The 21,214-nt window shown below is 44.4% G+C and overlaps 1 long non-coding RNA gene, 4 other non-coding genes and 2 pseudogenes across 5 annotated transcripts in view; 3 read left to right on the top strand and 4 right to left on the bottom strand.

The window, feature by feature from the left end:
• The window catches only part of LOC140506371 (uncharacterized), a 129,475-nt gene that overhangs the window by 104,611 nt on the left and 3,650 nt on the right, over positions 1 to 21,214 (bottom strand). The window lies entirely within an intron of this gene.
• Positions 2,097 to 2,287, top strand: LOC140509440 (U2 spliceosomal RNA). Its single transcript, XR_011968756.1, has one exon. It is a non-coding gene; the product is annotated as a U2 spliceosomal RNA (small nuclear RNA).
• Positions 3,625 to 3,788, bottom strand: LOC140509427 (U1 spliceosomal RNA). The gene has a single exon (XR_011968745.1). It is a non-coding gene; the product is annotated as a U1 spliceosomal RNA (small nuclear RNA).
• On the bottom strand, positions 8,688 to 14,770 carry LOC140506363 (splicing factor 3A subunit 3 pseudogene; annotated as a pseudogene).
• On the top strand, positions 10,377 to 10,567 carry LOC140509438 (U2 spliceosomal RNA). The gene has a single exon (XR_011968754.1). It is a non-coding gene; the product is annotated as a U2 spliceosomal RNA (small nuclear RNA).
• LOC140509443 (U2 spliceosomal RNA) lies at positions 11,547 to 11,725 on the bottom strand (annotated as a pseudogene).
• On the top strand, positions 17,650 to 17,813 carry LOC140509386 (U1 spliceosomal RNA). The gene has a single exon (XR_011968710.1). It is a non-coding gene; the product is annotated as a U1 spliceosomal RNA (small nuclear RNA).

Here is a 21,214-nt window from a genome sequence, read left to right on the forward strand (position 1 = left end):
TTATTCTCAACAGTAGACTGATTGTTAAACCTGACAAAGAACGTTGTGTGGTTGAAATACTTGTTTGTCAACTTTGAACATTGTTGGCATCAAAAATACGTGTTCTTACCAGTTTACAACCCCATCCATTCTCTATGTGAAGATGATGTTTCCGATGGATTTTTGGAACAGGGAGGTGGAATGGGAGCTTGCGCCATGCCCTCCACCTAGCAACTGGGGTTGGTGTTGCAGTACTTCTGGGGACAGTCTGCCACCCTGTAGAGTATAATTACTCCGATAATCAGGTTTTCTTTTCTTTTCGTTTTTTTTTTCTTTTTGATTTCATAATGAGAACATTATACTTAGAGGACGCCCCAAATCGATTTTAGCTGAGCAACCCCACGTCCCCTTCCCCCGCCCCCCCCACCTTACCCCAGCACACACACACCTGAGTTGTCCACCATGATCTTCCAGTCAAGTTCCAGTGGGTGCCTGGAACTCCTCTTGGCTGTTTTGTACTCGAGAGACCAAGAAGTGATGAGCCTGGCAACGAACCCACACAAAGTTTTTATTTTATTTTGTTTTTCCTTTTATCACGAACCTCACAACCGTGAGCATTTCAATATGCAAAGAAGAAGAAAAGGAAGACTTGATGTGACTCTGGACTGCTGTTACATAGGGTGGGTTGTTTTTTTTTTTAATCTGTTAAATTTAAAATCAGAGTAATAAAACTGACAGTCTGCTCCCTTCGATGTATATTTTTAAGTGTTTCGTTGAGAACTCTTCATTTACTGTTGTGGTTGCTTTCCAGGTGGAAACTATGTTGAGGACGTTGGGAAAGTATGTACAAATTGATCGTCCCTATTGTAATCACCACCAGAGCGAATGAAGTTGGATGCCCAGTTAAATGTATGGCATCAGGAATGAATTGAATTTTAGTAAAGAATTGATGTGGGGTTATTGATTGATCATTTATGGCCAGGTATATTTGATTCGTCTTGATCATCATTTTATAAACTGAATATGAATTTAAAGTCCCAGGTAAATTATATGCGAATATCCCACTTGTGACATCCCACATGTGTCATCGTCATTTGAAGCCGTTTTTATTTCAGTGACTTTTACAAAGCAGCAGGCCTAACACTTCAGATGATTACGTCTGTGGCATTGCCAAATGGTATTTGCTGATCTGCGGCTTGATCTTTGGTTGTATTTCCTACGCTGTGGCATTTGTGCATTTAAAAATCCCGCGAGCAATCCCGGTATGGCTAAACATACACCCGTAAATCTGTGCCCTTTTAATATTAGAGGTGAATACAGGTGAAATATCTGTTCTTATCAGTTTAACATGTGTTATATCCGCTATCCACGGACATTTGGAACTGGGAGACGGAACGGGAGCTTGCTCCTATAGGGAGACCTACGATCCTCGGCCACCCTTTGGCCAATCACCAATTTCAGAAAGTCATCCAAACGCAACAAGTGCAGTCAAGTCAGTCTGGAAAGGCTGATTCGTGGGCCTGCTAAGGGCCAGGCACGTGGTAAATGCTGGAGATGAAATGAGGGGCCAAAGGCAGTGGCTGCTGTCGAGGGCAATTGATTCGGATGAAGACTTGAGCGTTATGCTTTCGGTCTTTTCCGGACGCCTTCAGTCAATCAACAGCTGCGGTTATCGGAGGACTCGGCGTGAAATGGATTAGGGACAAAGGGAGCTCTAATAGCTTGTTCCTTCCGTGCGTGTCTTCCTTGCGCAGGAACATTCCCTCACTGCTGGGTGGCTTTCTCCGCAGCCTTTGGAGGCTCTTGAAGACGGGAAAGGGGAAGTGCGTCAGGGAGGAGAGCTATGCAAATGTCGAGCGAGCCAGGAGGCAAGGGCTTCTGGGTGTCAGGAAAATGTTTTCTTGCCCGAAGAAAGGTTTCAAATCGGGTGAAGGTCGTCTTTCTGGCGTGCTTTTAGGCGCTGGGCGGGTTGGGTACAAGAGCGAGGCTGGAGACCTTTCGGTGGAGTGTAGGAGGCAGCCGAGGGCGGGCGAGGCTTGGTCCGAGGTTCTGAAGTGGGCGCGAGTGGGAAAAGGGTACTGTAGCGAAGGGTGAGGGGAGCGGTGCGAGTGTTCTTTATCGCTTCTCGGCCTTTTGGCTAAGATCAAGTGTAGTATCTGTTCTTATCAGTTTAATATCTGATACGTCCTCTATCCGAGGACAATATATTAAATGGATTTTTGAAGCCGGGAGATGGAGTAGGAGCTTGCTCCGTCCACTCCACGCATCGACCCAGTATTGCAGTACCTCTGGGAACGGTGCACTTCCCTTTGGGGAGTAACTTGCTGTTGGCAAAAGAAGACAAGTCCTTATTCTCGTCGCTCGCCAGGACTTTGCGCCTCCCGAAGGTCCACGGCTCTTGCCTCGCGCTGCCTGCGGGGACGGTGCCGCCAATCTCGACTTCTCTTTCCGTCCGGGAGCAGCTTTACGTGATCTTAGACGCTCTCCAACCGCAGCACCGAGCACCGCTTTCCTTTTACCTACCTACCTACCTACCTACCTACCTACCTACCTACCTACCTATCCTCCCACCTGCTTGTCTGTCTGTCCGTCTTTCTTTCGATCAAGGTTCGTGTTTTTATGCCACATGTTGACTTGTAAGCTTCCCGCCTCCCCAAGACCGCCGGCGGCACCCCGGCGACGCGCTGTACATCAACAGTCACATCAAACCTATTTCCACATCACTCGTGTGTGTTGGGAAAGAGGAATCAGCCAAAGGGAGAACCGAAACAACAGAGCAAGCCCTGCGCTCCCATCTGCGACCAGCCTCCATAGTTCTTTCTCCGGATGTGAATAGCCTAGCAGTTTCCATCACGAGGCTTTTGGAATTCTCTTGGATCATCGCGTTTGCTGAGAAGAGGGGGCTTAGTCGCTCATCTCGCAGTGCTGCTGTGTGGACAGGGTTCTGCTTCTGCTCACTTCACTCAGCGGCAGGTCACGCAGGTCTTGCCAGGGTTTTCTGAAACCCGCCTGCTCACCATTTCTTACGGAACAAACGGTAGCACTGCAGTACGCTCGTGTACCACAACTTGTCCAGCCGTCCCCCCGACTGGGAACGGGCATCCCCTCAATTTCCAATTCTCGGCCACCACAAAAAGAGCCGCTCTAACTGTGCTTGTGCATGTGGGTCCTTTTCCCGTGTTGATGATGTCTTTGGGGTCCAGAGCTGGTGGTGGTATCGCTGCGTCAAAGGGTAGAGACGCACAGCTTTTTCGCCGTTTGGGCACCGAAAGACAAGTTGGAACGAAAGGTGAAGCTCCGGGAAAGTACAGGAAAAGCGTCCTTCCGAAAAGAAGCAGCGAGTGGATAGGATTAGCGCCTGCGCGCTCGCTTGCGGAGGGCAAAAAGTTTTCGACTTCCCTCCGTAAGGTGCGTGTGACTCGCACGCTTGGCACTGGCGTGTAAGTCCCGCGCAAATCCGAGGCGACCACGTCCGGCCTGGCCGCCACTACGGCGTTGAGAGCTGCGGGGCAAAGTGGGGCGGGCTTGCGGCACCGGACCCGCAGGGACTGCCCTGAACACGTGGAGCACCCCTCCGCAGGGAAACCGCCACCCGGCCCTCCAAAGAGTCGTGCTGTTCCGCCTCTGTCTTTCCGAGAGCTCACACAGGGGAGAGCGCGAACGCAGTCCCCCACTATCACAAATTATGCAGTCGAGTTTCCCACATTTGGGGAAATCGCAGGGGTCAGCTCAACCGGAGTGCAATGGGCGAGCCTCGCCCTGGGGAAACCACCTTCGTGATCATGGAATCACCCCTGCCAGGTAAGTATGACGCCCAACCCCACGCTCCACCACCCCCTGGCCACACGCACACTCTAAACACACGATCACTCGCGCGACGCTTCCGCAGCCCAACGGCACACGCTACACTACACGCGCGCACACAAGCCTAGCGCACCCGCAAGCGTTTCAACGCCTACCAACTCGCCAGGCCCCTCCGACCCTCCACGTCCACCTTTTCCAGGCGCCGCGTCTGCTTAGACAAAGCGTCGACAACAGTCTCCTCGTCTGCATACTGCTCTGTCCTCTACTGACGTCACTCGCCAAACCTGCCCCACAGCAGACCGCCATCTATTGGCCGAGCAGACGAGCTTGGAGTGTAGATGGGGACTTCCTGCGTCGTTGAACGCCAATTTGGTGGTGTGGAGCATGGGCTCTTGAGAAGAACAGAGTGAGAAGCCATTCGACCTCTTTAGCAATTTCTGTGCGATGGGCCACGATATTCCTCTGGGACCCATTTACAGTTGAACGTAGAGCGGTAATGATTACTTCCCTAGATTTTAATATCGTCAGGTGTTTCCGCGTAAAATGTAACGCGTAATCCAAGCTACCTGTGTCACCTGTAAATCTGTTCATTGAAACATTAGGTGGGTACAATTTTGCGCCTCATCCTTACCTGTGAACCCATGGAGGTCTGCCTCTGCTCGTAGGGGCGGGCACTGGACAGGTGATTCGTGGGTGACGCTCCTGGTTTCTCTCTTTCTACGGTTTCCGTAGCAACACGGTGAGGAATAGAATCAAGCCCTACCCTCAGCCAGAATGCCTTGCCCCCTATTTTCTGAATGACTGTGCGGGGAGAGCTTGGAAAAGGAGGTTCGATGTTTAGTGCTGACTTCGGGGAGCCTCCTGCCGGACGTCCTCGAGCAACGTTCCTTGCCTATGGCTCAGTGACAGCCCTTTGGTTCCAGAAGAGCTGGAGAAGGGTTGAAAGTAGGACCGTAGATACTCTTTATAAACAATAGCTAATTTACGAACCACAAGTTTGAAAGTTCCAGGATTTGGAGAGGCCCTGCTACCACACTGAAGTCATCTTGGATAATCCTCAGAATGAATTCCTGCCATTTCATTGGTCGTTACCATAACCTCTTTTTTTTTTTTTTTTTTGAAATTCGTTTTATTTTCAGTCAATGGAATAAAACAAGCGCTTCCACGACATGGTACAACAACTAAGATGAGCGCACGTGAAACTCCCAATTTACTACGCACAGCTTGGTATTCCTTTCATATATGCCACAAAGTAATCACGTAAATTTCCCCCCTTTCTTCCCTCCCTCCTAACCGAGACATGGCTACCATTAGACACAGCTGGGTGGATATGTGTGTGTAAATGCGCTCGTCCATACATACACGCCTACATACGTGCATACACGCATGCATGTTCCTATTCACACATATGTAAAGTCATTCTATCCATACTTCCAATTTATCAGTGCTCTCTCTCTCTGGACGCACATAGCATCCTTCTTCAATACGTCCTTCATTTGGATAGTCATAGGTTCTTTTCCTTTTTCCCTAATCACCTCTGGAAATATACCAAGTAGGGGTATTGCTGGGTCATTTGGTATAGATCGTTTAATGGTTATCAGACGTTGGGCCTGATTCCAGATTGCTCTCCAAAATGGCTGAATCACACAATTCCGTGGACCGCGAATTAGCCTCCCGGTTTTCGCACTTCCTCTCCAACATCTGTCACTTTCCCCTTGTGTCATTTTAGCCAGTCTGCTAGGTGTGAGATGATATCCCAAGGTGGTTTTAATCTGCATTTTTTTCTAACTGATAATGATCTCGAACATTTTTTTCAGAGGACTATCAAGTGTTTCGATTTCTTCATTCGAAAACTTCCTGTTACTGTCCTTTGACCATTTATCCGTTGGGGAATGAACGACTCATATTCTGATGCATTTGGCAACGTTCTTTAAATATTTGAGGTTATGAGATTTTTCTTTGATAAACTGTCTATAAAATCTCCCTCCCCCAATTTTCTGCTTTCCTTCCTATCTTGACTCTACTTGTTTTACTTGGATAAAACTTATTGAATTTAATGTAATTGAAATTAACCATTTTATACCTCACTCTGCTCTCCATTTCTTGTTTATTCATCCACTGTTGGCCTATCCATCATTCTGAGAAAGTAATATGTTCCATGTTCTTCCAATTTTGTTTTAAACTCTTCCTTTGCAGCTAGGCCACTTATTCATTTCGACCTTCTCTTGGTAAATGGTGTGAGATGTTGGTCCATGCCCAGTCTCTGCCATGCTGTTTTCCCAGTTTTCCCAGCATCTTTTACCCAAATGACGAATTCTGATCCCAAAATCTTAAGTCTTTACACTTGTCAAATACAAGGTTATTATGTTACTCTGCTGCTGTAAATCGCATGTCTGCTTTATTCCATTGATCTATCTACTTTTCTATTCCTTAGCTACTACCAGATAATTTTGGTAATTACTGCCTTAAAATATAGTTTACCATCTGGTTCTGTTAAGCCTCCTTACGTTATGTATAATGACATATGTGTGTGTATGTGTGTATGCATATGTTTTAACTCTTTCCTTTGATGTTCTTAACTTTTGGTTCATTCAGATGAATTTTGTTATTGCACTTTTTTTCGAATTTAGTATAATAAAATGCTGGTAATTTAATTGGGGTGGTATTGAATATATAAATGAAAGGATCAAGTTGTCATTTTTATCACATCACCGCTGCCCACCCGGGAACAATTAATATTTCTCCAATTATTTACATCTGATTTCATTTGTATGAGAAGTTGTTTTTTTTTTAAACATAATTTTGTTTATGTTGTTCCTGGGTTTGTTTTGGCAGGTGTACTCCCAGGTATCTTATGCTGTCTACTGTCTCTTCTTGCAGAGTTTTGGTTGCGATATACTGGCATGCCAATGATTTATGTGAATTTGCCTTCTAATCCTGCTACTTTACTAAAATTATCAATTGTGGCACCTAACCTTTTAGTTGAATCTTTGGGATTTTCCAAGTATATCATCATCTTCTCTGCAAAAAGAGAGAGATTTATTACCTCGTTCCCTATTCCAATGCCCTCCACTTCTTTTTCTTCTCTTATTGCTATTCCTAGGATTTCCAATCCAGTATTGAATAATATTGGTGACAGTGGGCATCGTTGTTTCCCTCCTGATTTTATTGGGAAGGATTTTAATGTATTCCCTTCACAAAGAATGCCTGCTAATGGTTTTAGATCAATGCTTCTGTTTTGTGGTACCACTGTAAGGAAAAACACATTTAGCCAATACTTTCAAGTGCTTTGTCTTAATAGAAATGAGTGTTGAACTTTTTCAAAAGCTTTTTCTGCATCATTGATATAACCACACGATTTTTAAAACTTTTGTTATTGATGTAATCAATTGTCTTAATAGTTTTGCTTATGCTAAATCCTGCATTCCTGCTATAAATCCAACTCGATCAAAATATGTAATCTTTGTAATATATTGCTATAATCTGTTAGCTAGCATGTTTGGGATTTTTGCATCCGTATTCATTAACGAAATTGGTCTAAACTTTTCTTTTTCTGTTTTTGCTCTCCCTGGGTTAGGTATCAGTATCATGTGTGTTTCGTACAAGGAGATTGTTTGAATCTCTTCTTTACCTATTATTGCAAATAATGTGTTCACTATTGGTGTTAGCTGACCTTTCAATGTTTGACACAATTCACTTGTAAATCTGTCTGGTCCTGGATAGTAAGCTTTTCTCTTAAGAAGCTGATTGATGGCCTGTTCGATTTCTTTTTCTAAAACAGGCCTATTTAGATACTCTGATTTCTTCTTCTGCTGATGTAACTCTTTCAGTGTTTGCCATTATCCTTCCATTTTACTTAAGTACTTAAGTTTATTGTCATAAAATTGGGGAAAATAATGGCTCCTTATAATTGCTTGAATTCACCTAGATAGAGATGGAAAAGGGCTAGGGGTGGCAGGAGCTTGAGGCCTCGTTTTTTATAGAGTTTTGGGGAAAAGAGACTAATTTTTCTCTGTGACACCTTGGGCTGCTGACCCCATTAACTTATTTGAATCATTTGAAAGTTGCCAGTACAACCGTCAAGGTAATGTGTCCATGTGGTCTCAAAATTATCAACACCACTTGGTGCTCTGCTAGTCTTTGCTGTCGAGATCTGGGATTTGTCCAAGATTTTTATATGTCATAGGTAGGACCAAAGGGCTCCGGCAGCAAAGCCTAAATGGCTTCCCCTGACTCAACACCTGTTACCCGCATGTGATTGGGGGTGAATATATGACACGATTTACAACCGATGCTCCTTTGATCTCTGGGACCGTTTGTACGTGACTTCCAGGTTGCCCTTTGCAATCTTACTTCCAGCTATTGCCCCTTTATACTGGGTACTTACAAGCTGACTTACCAGACTGGTAGGGGTGGTCAAAGGGGACCAGAGAGAGATGCTGTTTTAACACAACGAGCATGTACGTTATCTGTGCTTGTGATTTTATATTTCTGCGTTTATTCTCAACAGTAGACTGATTGTTAAACCTGACAAAGAACGTTGTGTGGTTGAAATACTTGTTTGTCAACTTTGAACATTGTTGGCATCAAAAATACGTGTTCTTACCAGTTTACAACCCCATCCATTCTCTATGTGAAGATGATGTTTCCGATGGATTTTTGGAACAGGGAGATGGAATGGGAGCTTGCGCCATGCCCTCCACCTAGCAACTGGGGTTGGTGTTGCAGTACTTCTGGGGACAGTCTGCCACCCTGTAGAGTATAATTACTCCGATAATCAGGTTTTCTTTTCTTTTCGTTTTTTTTTTCTTTTTGATTTCATAATGAGAACATTATACTTAGAGGACGCCCCAAATCGATTTTAGCTGAGCAACCCCACGTCCCCTTCCCCCGCCCCCCCCACCTTACCCCAGCACACACACACCTGAGTTGTCCACCATGATCTTCCAGTCAAGTTCCAGTGGGTGCCTGGAACTCCTCTTGGCTGTTTTGTACTCGAGAGACCAAGAAGTGATGAGCCTGGCAACGAACCCACACAAAGTTTTTATTTTATTTTGTTTTTCCTTTTATCACGAACCTCACAACCGTGAGCATTTCAATATGCAAAGAAGAAGAAAAGGAAGACTTGATGTGACTCTGGACTGCTGTTACATAGGGTGGGTTGTTTTTTTTTTTAATCTGTTAAATTTAAAATCAGAGTAATAAAACTGACAGTCTGCTCCCTTCGATGTATATTTTTAAGTGTTTCGTTGAGAACTCTTCATTTACTGTTGTGGTTGCTTTCCAGGTGGAAACTATGTTGAGGACGTTGGGAAAGTATGTACAAATTGATCGTCCCTATTGTAATCACCACCAGAGCGAATGAAGTTGGATGCCCAGTTAAATGTATGGCATCAGGAATGAATTGAATTTTAGTAAAGAATTGATGTGGGGTTATTGATTGATCATTTATGGCCAGGTATATTTGATTCGTCTTGATCATCATTTTATAAACTGAATATGAATTTAAAGTCCCAGGTAAATTATATGCGAATATCCCACTTGTGACATCCCACATGTGTCATCGTCATTTGAAGCCGTTTTTATTTCAGTGACTTTTACAAAGCAGCAGGCCTAACACTTCAGATGATTACGTCTGTGGCATTGCCAAATGGTATTTGCTGATCTGCGGCTTGATCTTTGGTTGTATTTCCTACGCTGTGGCGTTTGTGCATTTAAAAATCCCGCGAGCAATCCCGGTATGGCTAAACATACACCCGTAAATCTGTGCCCTTTTAATATTAGAGGTGAATACAGGTGAAATATCTGTTCTTATCAGTTTAACATGTGTTATATCCGCTATCCACGGACATTTGGAACTGGGAGACGGAACGGGAGCTTGCTCCTATAGGGAGACCTACGATCCTCGGCCACCCTTTGGCCAATCACCAATTTCAGAAAGTCATCCAAACGCAACAAGTGCAGTCAAGTCAGTCTGGAAAGGCTGATTCGTGGGCCTGCTAAGGGCCAGGCACGTGGTAAATGCTGGAGATGAAATGAGGGGCCAAAGGCAGTTGCTGCTGTCGAGGGCAATTGATTCGGATGAAGACTTGAGCGTTATGCTTTCGGTCTTTTCCGGACGCCTTCAGTCAATCAACAGCTGCGGTTATCGGAGGACTCGGCGTGAAATGGATTAGGGACAAAGGGAGCTCTAATAGCTTGTTCCTTCCGTGCGTGTCTTCCTTGCGCAGGAACATTCCCTCACTGCTGGGTGGCTTTCTCCGCAGCCTTTGGAGGCTCTTGAAGACGGGAAAGGGGAAGTGCGTCAGGGAGGAGAGCTATGCAAATGTCGAGCGAGCCAGGAGGCAAGGGCTTCTGGGTGTCAGGAAAATGTTTTCTTGCCCGAAGAAAGGTTTCAAATCGGGTGAAGGTCGTCTTTCTGGCGTGCTTTTAGGCGCTGGGCGGGTTGGGTACAAGAGCGAGGCTGGAGACCTTTCGGTGGAGTGTAGGAGGCAGCCGAGGGCGGGCGAGGCTTGGTCCGAGGTTCTGAAGTGGGCGCGAGTGGGAAAAGGGTACTGTAGCGAAGGGTGAGGGGAGCGGTGCGAGTGTTCTTTATCGCTTCTCGGCCTTTTGGCTAAGATCAAGTGTAGTATCTGTTCTTATCAGTTTAATATCTGATACGTCCTCTATCCGAGGACAATATATTAAATGGATTTTTGGAACAGGGAGATGGAGTAGGAGCTTGCTCCGTCCACTCCACGCATCGACCCAGTATTGCAGTACCTCTGGGAACGGTGCACTTCCCTTTGGGGAGTAACTTGCTGTTGGCAAAAGAAGACAAGTTCTTATTCTCGTCGCTCGCCGGGACTTTGCGCCTCAAACTCAAGGTATCTTATCCTAGAAATTAAACTTTTTTTAATTCAAAAGATATTTCATTTTTCCAAGTATATGTAAAAGCAAATTTTTACATTTGTTGGTTTTTTTCTTTAAGTTTTGAGTTCTAAATTCTACCCCTTCTTCCCTTTGTTCTTCATTGGAAGGTAAATAATTTGATATGACTGTACATGTGCACTCATGTAAAACATATTTCCATATTTCCATATTCCATGTTGTGAAAAAAGAGAGACAAAAATTTCCCAGAAAAATAAAGAAAATATTTATCAGTATGCTGGATCATGAAATGTATGCATTTAGCCTGTTGCCTTTTCTTTAACAAACCTTGGCTCTCAACAATTTAACATTACATGTGTAATATACATGTAATATTTAATATATTACATTAGAATATATACCTTAGGATATTACATTTAACATACGTTTATATATTAATAACACACTAGTACATAATGGACAAAGAACGTACTAGATATTAAACTGATAAGAACGGATACTACAGTCACTTAACGCTGCCTGCCTCAATTTTTGCTCCGCTGTACTCACAAGGTTAAGGGAACGCCAGAAAAAAACACTAAGCAGTAGAGTGATTTCAAATAGTTAAAAAGAACATTGTCATCTGAAGAGCACTGTAACACAAGAAAAACAAACCATAACTCGGGGAAAACCAACGTGTAACTTCTGACTTACTATGAAAACGCTGCCTGGCAGCTCTAAAATAGAAATTACCGTTAGCACCAAAAAAAGAAAAATCGCTGACCTGTTAAAATACGGTGGAGAAACGTATCCAGAAATCTTTCCTATAGCTAGCAACATCGAGATGGTAACTACCCCACAGAAAAACAAAACACAAGTACATCTTTCTTTTTGCAAGAAGTATTTCTCCCAGTGGGAGGTACACCGTTCCCGGAAGTACTGCAATACCGGGTAGATGCGTGGAGTGGACGGAGCAAGCTCCTTTTCCGACTCCCTGCTCCAAAAATTCATTTAATATATTGTTCTCGGATAGAGGGCGTATCAGACTTTTTTTCAGAACACTTTTTAATATAAAACAAAAATTTAAACGTATTTCAAATCTTCACTATGTCCACAATTCTTATGTTCACAAGACACATGCTAGAATGTTAGATCACGAAGCAGTCTTTGGGAACATGTGCCTGTGTAGAATAAAAAAATGCCAAATCCTAGGATGCTCAACCAAGTCGCAGAGTTGGTTTGAGACACTAGAGCAGTCCCTGGTGTTTCAAGTCCTCATGTGTTTTCTTATTCACAACATTTCCACTGGAATCCTCATACTCCTCCTCAGTGTCAGGCTGCCACTGTTCAGAAGCCTTCTGTAGTTTCAATCTGGCCCTCCAAGAGACAGCATCTTCAATCTGGGTCACATTAGCGAAGTAGGCTGTATTTGGAATGCCCAAGCATCTCATACCATGAGTGTGAGGACACTCCGCAAAATGCTGCTGGAAGGCCTTGGGTCCTCCGTAGGTGTAGTTGCCACAGATCTCACAGTTATTGTTTATATTGAGGCCATGCAGCTTATACAACCAGTACGGAATGGGTTTGCTGTCCCAACCCAGGGGTAGGTTTTGGGGGTTGTAGATAATCTCATTCTCTTCGTCTTCACTTTCTCTCTCACTTATTTGCTCCTCCTCTTCCTCGTCTCTTTCGTCTCCTGTCCGTGCCTGTTTGCACTGCACATTTTCATGAGTGAGATGCCGCTGTTCCCCAAGAGTCTCTACATATTCGTAGATCTGAGCTTCAAGGAAAGCAATGTCTTTATTCCTCTCAGTGTCCCTTTTTGTTGCCTTTGATTTGGGATTCTTGGCAAACAGAGAGGAGTCAAGTGATTGCAGGGCCTTGCACCGCCACATTTCAGTCCTAACGCCAAGAGTGCAGATTTCAGTCTGTCCAGACCCAAGGAGGCCAACTCCTCCCAGGAGGAAAATGCGGAGAGATCAAGATGGGCTTCAGCATGGGTCAGTGCACTGCTTGTCTCTTTTGGCCAGTCTGGGAAGGTACCATTGTCCCACTTCTCAAATTCATTCTGAATCTTTCCAAACAGTTCATTCTGGTCTTGCAAGGGCTTCACTCCATCTGTGTAGTCCTGGAGGTACTCAGGCAGCATCTCCAAGTACCTCCTGTACTCTGCATTTTTCCGTTCCTTAGGAATATCAAATAACTGGTCAAAGATAGACAGGAGTGTGATATAATGCAGTTTCTCAGATGCTTTTAAGTTACTGTACTTAAGGAAGAAGTCATGAAGATCCAGGTAACTACCATATCCTTCTTCATCTGTGAACTCCACCAAGATTTGTGCTTCTTCACTAGGATTTTCTCCAGCTTTCAGGAGCTCTTCAAATTCCACTGACACTGGCACACAAATCTTATTTGGGTGCTTCTGGTGGAATTCTTTTATCTGTTTGAGCCTATTATAAAATTCTGCAAATTCATTTGGTCCTGAAATAGCACTGAGTTCCTCCTTTCTTAACCCATCCTTGTCATCATACAGATCTCTCAGATTCTCACTGACTTCCATATACCTGTCCCGCATAGACCGAGTGCGATGGTCCGAGTTGATCTGATCCTGGAGTGTGGACTTCTTGAGAAGCATTTCCTTGGCCATGACGTCCATGAGCCGCTCCTTCTCTTCGTGGTAGCCCCGCTGTTGTAAATAACACCTTTAAAAATAGGCTAACTCAATTGGCAAGAGAGGGTCAAAAAGCCAATGAGGAGAAGAATGCTTTCAAAAGCAGAATTAGCCAAATGGAAAAGGAGGTTCAAAAGCTCACCAAAGAAAATAGTTCTTTCAAAATTAGAATGGAACAGATGGAGACTAATGACTTTGTGAGAAACCAAGAAATCACAAAACAAAACCAAAACAATGAAAAAATGGAAGACAATGTGAAATATCTCATTGGAAAAACAACTGATCTGGAAAATAGATCCAGGAGAGACAATTTAAAAATTATGGGACTACCTGAAAGCCATGATCAAAAAAAGAGCCTAGACATCATCTTTCATGAAATTATCAAGGAAAACTGCCCTGACATTCTAGAACCAGGGGGCAAAATAAATATTGAAGGAGTCCACCGATCACCTCCTGAAAGAGATGCAAAAAGAGAAACTCCTAGGAACATTGTGGCCAAATTCCAGAGTTCCCAGGTCAAGGAGAAAATATCGCAAGCAGCTAGAAAGAAACAACTCAAGTATTGTGGAAATACAATCAGGATAACACAAGATCTAGCAGCTTCTACATTAAGGGATCGAATGGCGTGGAATATTATATTCCAGAAGTCAAAGGAAATAGGACTAAAACCAAGAATCACCTACCCAGCAAAACTGAGTAAAAAAAAAAAAAACTTCAGGGGGGAAAATGGTCTTTTAATGAAATAGAAGACTTTCAAGCATTCTTGATGAAAAGATCAGAGCTGAAAAGAAAATTTGACTTTCAAACACAAGAATCAAGAGAAGTATGAAAAGGTAAACAGTAAAGAGAAATCATAAGGGACTTGCTAAGGTTGAACTATTTACATTCCTAGATGGAAAGACAAAATTTGTAACTCTTGAAACTTTTCAGTATCTGGGTAGTTGGTGGGATCACACACACACACACACACACACACACACACACACACACACACAGAGAGAGAGAGAGAGAGAGAGAGAGAGAGAGCACAGGGTGAATTGAATAGGATGGGATCATATCTTTAAAAAAATGAAATTAAGGGGTGAGAGAGAAATATATTGGGAGGAGAAAGGGAGAAATGGAATGGGGCAAATTATCTCTCATAAAAGAGGCAAGTAAATGACTTTTCAGTGGAGGGAAAAGTGGGGAGGTGAGAGAAAAAACGAAGCTTACTCTCATCACATTCAACTAAAAGAAGGAATAAAATGCACACTCAATTTTGGTATGAAAATCTATCTTATAATACAGGAGGGGGGAGAAGGAGATAAGCAGGGTGGGGGGGATGATGGAAAGAAGGGCAGTGGGAGGAGGGAGCAATTAGAAGTCAACACTCTTGGGGAGGGACAGGGTCAAAAGAGAGAGCAGAAGAAATGGGGGGCAGGATAGGATGGAGGGAAATATAGTTAGTCTTACACAACACGACTACTACGGAAGTCATTTGCAAAACTACACAGATATGGTCTATATTGAATTGCTTGCCTTCCCAAAGGGAATGGGTGGGGAGGGAGGGAGGAAGAGAAGGTGAAACTCAAAGTTTTAGGAACAACTGTTGAGTATTGTTCTTGCAACTAGGAAATAAGAAATACAGGTAATGGGATATAGAAAGTTATCTTGCCCTACAGGACAAAAGAGAAGATGGGGATAAGGGAAGGGAGGGATGTTAGAAGGGAGGGCAGATTGGTGATAGGGGTAATTAGAATGCTCGGCATTTTGGGGTGGGGGGAGGGGAGAAATGGGGAGAAAATTTGGAACCCAAAATTTTGTGGAAATGAATGTTGAAAACTTAAATAAATAAATTTATTTTTTAAAAAAAGATTTATTATGCTTTTCAGTGGGCAATAGTTCTTAGGCAACTTGCAACCTTAAAGGAATACAGGGAAAATTTAAAGACAAATGTGATTTTAGAATTGCGGCCCAAGCACATGCACCCAAGCACCCCATCGACCCCAGGCTACTTTCTGGTCCTTGCCATCAAGACCTTTGCCAGATTCCTTCCCCTCCTTCAGCCATCCCAGACTACTTGGCCGACCCTAGATTCCTCCTAGTTTTTCTGTATATAAGATCCATCTTGCCTCCATGAAAGTGCTCAGTTTAATTTTGGCCACTTGACAATACATGTGTCATGAATACTCAGATCTCTTAAGAGTCTAGCCAATGTTCAGATTCCTTAAGAGTCTACCCAATATGGCAGATCCTTAATAAACTCTGTTTGTCTTTGGCTGCAAGAAGGCTTGGGTCGAATTCATTCAGGCAGGACCCAACTGTCCCTATTTCAGGGTCCCAGCACCCCCAAACCTCAACAGGAGGACCCCATTGGAAGTGAATGATTTGTGATCTGATCACATGGTGTAGTGACAACCTTGTTTATGTACGGGTGTATGTGTTTGCTTACCTCTGCAAAAAAAAAAAAAAATCAGTTTCTGATGCTGAGTGAAGCAGAACCAGAAGAACATTGTACGCAGCAACAGCAACATTGTTGGATGATTTTCTATGACAGACTTAGTTCATCTCAGCATGACAAGGATCCAAGACAATTTCAAAAGACTCCTTATGGAAAATGCTATCCACAGCCAGAGAAAGAACTGTGGAGTCTGGATGCAGATCAAAGCATAGTATTTTGGAACTCAAAATTTTACAAAACTGAATGTTGAAAACTATCTTTACATGTAATTGGAAACAATACTATCAAGGGAAAAAGGCAATATTCTGGTAGCATGAAGAAATCAGTTTCATTTACTTTCTCTTTATTCTCAAACTATAGTCAATAAATCAAAAAGTATCTCTTGAACGGCTGCTTGTTGTATGTGAGACAAAGTGTACAAAAGGTACAAACAGAATATATGCAAAATGAAAAGGTAATCTCAGAAGGGAGAGCTTCCCACCTTTTAGCAGAGGTGCAGAACGGAACATAGGTTTCCCACAGGGCCAAGGAGAAGGAAGAAGGAAGCAAGAAACGGGGCTGCCTTTGTTTAAAGTAAGCTTATTTGACACAAGAGAAGGCTTGGAGGAAATGGGGCAAGTGAGTAAAGTCGAGCTAATGATACCAGGAAGAAAGGAAAGAGAATCAATGAAACATTTTAGCAAACGGTGCTACAAAAAAAAGAAGGCAGTTCAGGGGAAACCCAGAGGAGCAGGATAGCTTTGGAAGAAGCACGTCAAAATGGTTACATACTTAAAAGAATAAAGTGTCCTGCAATTTAGCGCGTCATAGGCAATCTGCTGTTATCTCTTGTTTGCATATGGAAGTATAAGCATCCATTGATGTCTGTCAAATTTATATTACACAATACACGTTTTTAAGTGGGGGAGGGGGAGGAGAAGGGGGAGGTAAGGCTCTAGAAAGACGTCTTGTAGAAGGTGGTGCCGGAGGCGAATCTTGAAACAAGGAGGGGATATTAAGAGTGGCAAGTAAAGAGAGAGTGCTTTGTAGTCATGGGAGAGAAGCCCCCCTGCAAAGGCCTCCTGGGAGAGCGACAGGAACCAGGGCAGTCCTGCTGAAGTGTAGAGAGCAAGAAGGGCAGGAATAAGGCTGGACGAGAAAGGAAGACTAGGGACAGCTTGTGAAGGGCTTTCATCACGAGAGGAGTTTGTATTGTATCCCAGCGGCAAAAGAGAGCCACCGGAGTCGACCCAGTAGGGTAGTGAGCGGTCAGGAAAATCAGCTCGGCAGGTGGGTGGAAGGTGGGTGCAGAGGGGAGAGAGAGCTGAGGCGGGATTCGGACCAGGAGGCGGGAGGGGACGCCCAGGCCCGGCGTGCGTTGCCAGGGTCGGAGGCTGCGTTATTTGGAAACGGCTTCCTGGGAGAGGCGCGGCTTGATCCGGGCCCGGTTGGGAAAAGTCGAGAGAAGGGAGGAGAATCGAGGCAAACGGACAGCTCCTTTTACTATTTCGGTAAATTTGGATGGTTGCCGTAGAAAGGGAAGAGGGCAGGGAGAAACGGAAAGCGAAGCCAGTCACACGCGGTTAGGCTGAGGCGATGCCAAACTGGCCATAGAGTCCGCGTGGTTTCCTGTGCTTCTATGCCGCGGGTTAGCAGGCGGTGTGTGGCAGACTGGGTGGGTGACGTCACGAAGGGGGAGGTGGTATGCAGATGAGGAGAGTTACGGGCCCGTTTTTCTCTCCTGGAATACGTAGATTTCCAGGGTTTGAGGGTAATCGTTGTGTTGTTCTGGTTAGAAATTGTGGATATGTTTGTGATGTTTGAGGGTTATGTTTGGCGTAGGTGAAGCGTAAGTTCTGTGTGCGCGTTGGCATATGTGTAGTGTGCGTGTGTGGTGAGGGAGAGGGCGTGCAAGGCGGTGTGTAGCATACTTACCTGGCAGGGGTGATTCCATGATCACGAAGGTGGTTTCCCCAGGGCGAGGCTTATCCATTGCACTCCGGATGGGCTGACCCCTGCGATTTCCCCAAATGCGGGAAACTCGACTGCATAATTTGTGGTAGTGGGGGACTGCGTTCGCGCTCTCCCCTGACATTCCGTTTTCCAAAAGCAGGTGGTTGTGGTTCTGTGCCGTGATGGTTTTCTGTAGTTCTTGAGCGACTTTCTCGCCCCTAGTGTCTTGCTGCTGCGTACGGCGGTTATAGCTGGGAGTGGGGGCGCTTGTTCAGTTAACCGGAAGCCGGAAAGGTTGCCTGTGTTTAATGTAAAACTTGAGTAGCGTATTTCCGGTTACATGCGTTTCTGTCAGTTGGCATTTGTTCATTTGCTCCAGTTCGGCACTTCACTGCCTGTCTCCTCTAATGTAGAAATCGCTAGATCTCTGCGTGATATTTGAATTAATTTTTTTGGCTGCTTGCAATATTTTCTCCTTGACCTGAGAGCTCTACATCATGGCTGTCATGCTTGGGTCCTTGTACTCGGACCCCAATTCCAAGATCACGTTTCTCCCTGGCTTCAAAACGCTATCCCTGACAGTTTTCACCGCCGCCCAAGGACGCTATGCCTGGCAATAACTCATGAGCGGGCCCCAGTAAGACCAACTACCTTTCCCCATCACAAGAACAGAATTATCATGTATCGATTCCCAAAGTTATCACCTTCAATCCAGAGGTCTAGCTATAGACATCAACTCTCAAAGCTATCTTGCTACAGAGGTAACAGACCAAAAATACAACCCTGAGAAACCCCTTCTCCTGGTTCCCAGTAGTGAATGACACCTGTGACCAAGGTTGCAAGTTATCACCTAACTAGCATATTTGCCATATAATCCACTACTTTTCCTATATAAGCTTTAGTAGCATTCCTGTTAACAGGAATGCACGTTCCTTAAGGAGCTTTGCCTGCCATGTTGGCCGTTACAATAAACCTTTACCACCTTGGCTTGAAGAATGCTTGAGTGTATGAATTCATTCCAGATGACCCTGTCTAGTACTCTGATCTTTGGGGGTTGGGGGGTGGGGTGTTCCTGAACCTCTTGCCCAGCATCAATAGTCCTAGGAGTTTTCATTTTGGGATCTCTTCCTGGAGGTGATCAGTGGATGCTTTCAGTTTCTATGTTGCCCTCTGATTCTTGAAAGATGATGTCTAGGCCCATTTTTTGATCATGGCTTTCAGGTAGTCCAATGATTCTTAAATGATCTATATCTCCTGGATCTATTTTCCAGGTCAGCTGTTTCCCTAATGAGATATTTCACATTTTCTTCTATTTTTCCCATTCTTTTGATTTTGTTTTATTGCTTTTTGAAGTCACTAGCTTCCACTTGCCTGATAGTAATTTTTAAGACAGTATTTTCTTCCGTGAACTTTTGCACCTCCTTTTCCATTTGGCCAGTTCTTCATTTCAAGGCATTATTTTCTTCACTGAATTTTTGTGCCCCTTTTACTATTTGGCCTATTCTGTTCATTTTCTGTATTAATTCTGTATTTAATGTCTGTATTATTTTCCTTCTGCATTTCTTTCTTTCTTTGTTGTTGTTGTTGTTGTTGTTGTTGTTGTTGTTTTGGAGGGGTGGTGCCTCCTTTAAGGGAGCTGTTGACTCTATTTTTCATGATTTTCTTGCATCGCTCTCATTTCTCTTCCCAATGCTTCCTCTATCTCTCTTACTTGATTTTTAAAATCCATTTTGAGCTCTTCCATGGCCTGAAATCAATTATAATATTTTTTTTATCTGAGGCTTTGGATTTTGATTTTTCTTTTGGTCTTCTTCTGACTTTGTGTTTTGATCCTCCCTGCCACCATAGTAACTTTCTATAGTCGGGATCTTTTTCTGCTGCTTACTGGTGTTTCCAGTCAATTTCTTTACTTTTAGCCCAATGCCAAAGTGGGGTTCAGCTTCTGGAGCAGAGGGGGCACTGTCCCAAGCTTCAGGTTTTTTGGTGCAGTTGTCTTTAGAGATAATCTTGGGGTCCTGAAAGTTTTTGGCTCGTCCAAGGTGGTACGATGTAGGGAGCGATGTGTTGACTACTCTCCTGGTCTGTATTCTGGTCTGGGAGTGACCACAAGCACTCTTTTCAGTCATGGAACTGTGACCAGGGTCACTGCTCCCCTGTGGCTGCAAGCGCTGGTGTGTTAGTTCTCCTCACCCTGGAACTGAGACCCAGGACTTCAACCCGGATCCAAGTATGGGCAATGCCAGAGGGTCCTGCACCCCAATGCCAGCAAAGGGACCCTTGTAATCTCTTTCTGACCGTTTGTCTGACCCCCTCACTGTCTGTGGGCTGAAGGGTCCAGAAACTTCCACTGCCACCACTGATTCAGTTGACCCTGAGGCCTACTGCTGGTTTGATGATCCACAGCCTGCTGTGGATTGTACTCCACTTTCACCCCAGTGCAACACACCTTTCCTACTGACTTTCTAAATTTGTCTTGGACTGGAAAATTATTTCACCCCATCTTTTTGTGCCTTCTGTCACTGCAGAATTTGTCTTGAGGCGTTATTTAACATTTTTTGGAAGGGCTTGCTGGAGAGCTCAGAGGAGTCTCTGCCTTTTTCCTGCCATCTTGGCTCCACCCCCTGTCCACATCCTCTATCTCATCAACTTGTCTAATTCTAACCTGGCCACGTGGATCATGTTTTGCATGTCTCCTTCAGCTTCCACTCTCATCTCAACTGGTTTCTCAGCTTTGGTCAGTCATCTCATCCCCCATCTCCACCAGAGAACTAGACCTCTCCACACCCACCTTAGTTCTCCCATATTTAAACCCTGTATACTGCAAGTAGCCAGGCATATCTGTATTCCTGCCCCTTAACTTCAGCTGAGATCTCTCACCTTCTTTGTCCACATGGCCTGGTTTCACCTCCTCTACCCTCTGCCTTGGTGGGAATGTCCTAGGGAGTCATGCTGATCAAGCCAAGCTGAGGTGAGTCTTCCCTGGGAAATACCTATTCAAAACTACTCTCTGTATTCCAAACAGGCACCAGCTTGGCATCTTCGTGATCTGCTCCCTTTTCTTCCATCCTTCCCACATACAGTGTTTTCAACACTTGGAATGGCTGAACACAGGAAACACCAACAAGGACACAAAGGTACAACACAGACATGCTCCAACTGACAAGCAGCAATGGGATTGGTGATTCCAATTACACCAGCTCCCACTCTTGGAATACAATCCAGTAAAAAGGTCTCTCCTATGTCCCCCTTCAGGGTTTGCAAGGCAAGCCCCATCCTCCTCCATGCCTAAGAAGATTTGCAAATAATTCTAGAAATCAGCAAGTTGGTGCTAGAAAAGCAACTTCCCATGCATACTACCATCGAACGGAGATTTATAGGTGACACTGAAAGAGAAGCTGGTATTCCAGGGCAGAAGAAAAGGAAGGTATTGTAATACTGATGACAAAACTGCTCTAGCTGATGCTCAATGAAGGGACAGTTTTTGGCCAGGGAGCCACCCTGGCTGCTCAGTCAGGTCTGATTTTGCTAGACTTCTGGCT

This window comes from Notamacropus eugenii, chromosome 5 (genome assembly GCF_028372415.1).
Source record: "Notamacropus eugenii isolate mMacEug1 chromosome 5, mMacEug1.pri_v2, whole genome shotgun sequence".
Classification (NCBI taxonomy): domain Eukaryota; kingdom Metazoa; phylum Chordata; class Mammalia; order Diprotodontia; family Macropodidae; genus Notamacropus; species Notamacropus eugenii.